The sequence below is a fragment of the Alosa alosa genome, chromosome 19 (assembly GCF_017589495.1).
Source record: "Alosa alosa isolate M-15738 ecotype Scorff River chromosome 19, AALO_Geno_1.1, whole genome shotgun sequence".
Classification (NCBI taxonomy): domain Eukaryota; kingdom Metazoa; phylum Chordata; class Actinopteri; order Clupeiformes; family Clupeidae; genus Alosa; species Alosa alosa.
Genome location: NC_063207.1, coordinates 1,393,788 through 1,396,287, shown reverse-complemented (window position 1 = coordinate 1,396,287; position 2,500 = coordinate 1,393,788). Strand labels below are relative to the sequence as shown.

At 46.0% G+C, this 2,500-nt stretch overlaps 1 pseudogene; it reads left to right on the top strand.

Annotated features, from left to right (window-relative positions):
- Positions 1–2,500, top strand: part of LOC125284314 — a 67,977-nt pseudogene that overhangs the window by 36,881 nt on the left and 28,596 nt on the right.

The following is a 2,500-nucleotide window of genomic DNA, read 5'->3' as shown; positions in this document are numbered from 1 at the left end:
ATACAGACATCACACACAACATCTGCTTACAGCAAAATGGTAAACATAAGTATAAGTATAAGTATAAACATATAACTAAACTCCACTGTACAATAAAGACAGTAAAGATAAGAAAGATAAGAAAACTAACAAACTAAATACTAAATACACTATATAAGTTCAATTAAAAATTCCAATGTGTGCTTGAGGGTGATCAAGCATAAGACGCTAACCAGTGACAGGGCCAGGACTGGTGAGGGTGCTAAAAAGGAGTGAGTGTCATGGTGAAGGTGCAAACAGTAGTCAACATTAGTCCTTAGTTATGTGTGCATGGCAAAGTGCTCAAGAGAGTGAGTGTCATGGTGAAGGTGCAAAAGTAGTCAAAGTAGTCCAACAGTGCGAGGAGTAAGGTCTTAGAGACCAGCATAAATAATATAGACAAATAGGACAGTAAAGTGTAATGTAGACAAAGGTAAAATAAAAACTATTTCAGTGCAAGAACAGGTTGAGGTAATAGGAGTTATAGCCATTCATTCATTCAGTATTGTATCAGAAATTGACCGCAGCCATTGATCATGTGTGCTAATATAGCATGAAAACAGTGTAGCAGTAAAGGCAGTAGTGAAAAACATTAGGGCTGTGGACATTAGTAAAACAGCAGTAAAGCAGTAGTGGGCAGCCAGTGCTCAAAAAACATGGACATGGAGAGGGTGGAGGCAGACACACTAAGCAGAGAAGTCTCTCCTCCTCTTCCCTTTAGTGAGGCATTGAACAGTTCAATGGCCCTAAACAAATGACTTCCTCAGCCTTTCAGTTGTGCATGGCAGTGGCCGAAAGTCTCCAGCTGATCAAGCTCTTTTGGTTTTATTAGTGCTGTAGAGTGGATGACATTCATTGTCCAAGATATTGATCAGTTTGTTTAGGGGTCCTTTTGTCAGATATTGAAGTGTTGCACTCAGTTCAGCTCCCACTGAGTAGCCTTCATACCCATCCTGTCAAGCCTGTTGTGATATCAATGTGTGTGTGTGTGTGTGTGTGTGTGTTTTTCTCCTCCTTGCGGGTGGGCGTGTGTGTGAAGTCCAAGATCTACACTGAAGTTGCTCTGCAGAGACCAAGGCGACATTGCCCTGGCATCCTCGCATCCTACTGGTGGCGGACGGTGCCAACCCCTGTAAGTGTGTGTATGTGTTTTAGTGTGTGTGTGTGTGTGTGTGTGTGTTTTTAGTGAGTGTGTGTTTGTGTGTGTGTTTTAGTGAGTGTGTGTGTGTGTGTTTGTGTGTGTGCTTGAGTGAGAGTGTGTGTGTTTGTGTGTGTGTGTTTGTGTGTGTGCTTGAGTGAGTGTGTGTGTAGCTGCCCCATCTATGAGTTAGCTATGAGTTAGCTGCTCTCTCTCTCTCTCTATCTCTCTCTATCACTCTCTCCCTCTCTCTCTCTCTCTCTCTCTCTCTCTCTCTCTCTCTCTCTCTCCCTCTCTCTCTCTCTCAGGGTCGGTGTCGTCCTGTGATGCATTCCTGAACGTCTTTCAGACCAAAGGCTTGAGGCCTGAGGTCATCTGCCCTTGTGCCAGCTCAGCAGAAGCTCTCACCATCTCTATTAGGAGGTACACACACACACACACACACTACACTCACTCACACACACACACACACACACTAACACACACAAACACACACACACACCTGCCCGCTCTTCGCGTGCACACACACACATCTTGTCTGCCACACACACACACTCACACACACTCACACACACATACCCACACACACACTCACACACACACACACACACACTCCTGCCTTACACACACACTCAAGCACATGCACATGCACACACACACACACACACACACACACACATACTCACACAAACACACACACTCACACACACACACTCACACACACACATGTGTACACACACACACACTCACACACACACACACACACTCTGCAGCACTCCTGCATAAACACACTCCACACACACACACACTCTCACACACACGCGCACACACACACACCTGCGCTCACACACACACACACGTAACACTGTGATTTGTGTGGTGTGATCAGAGCCTTGTGGGACAGCCTTGGGGGTCATCTCAGCAGAGGGGTCATCTCCATGGCAGCTCTGAGTCACGGGGTCATCAGGAACGACTCGGAGCAGAAACTCTCCACCCTCACACTGCAGGACGTGGGATCGCCCTTACCTGGAGGTGTGTGTGTGTGTGTGTGTGTGTGTGTGTGGTACGTGTGTGTGTTAGTGTTGCCGTTACCGATACTACAAAAGTATCGCCAATACCCTGAAATTAAAAATGTCCCGCGATACCTAATTTTATTAGTATCGATCTTTTGAGAATGATCGTGTTCTTTTGAAGTAACATGCGTGTGTGCAAGGCTTCTAGAGCCTCCCCTAGCCTGTGGCTGTGCCTCTTTTCTCACACACACACGTATGCGCAGCTGCCATGCCATGAACAGCGAGACGTGACTACTAGTTTAAGTGCTGTTGTAACACATACTGTATACTG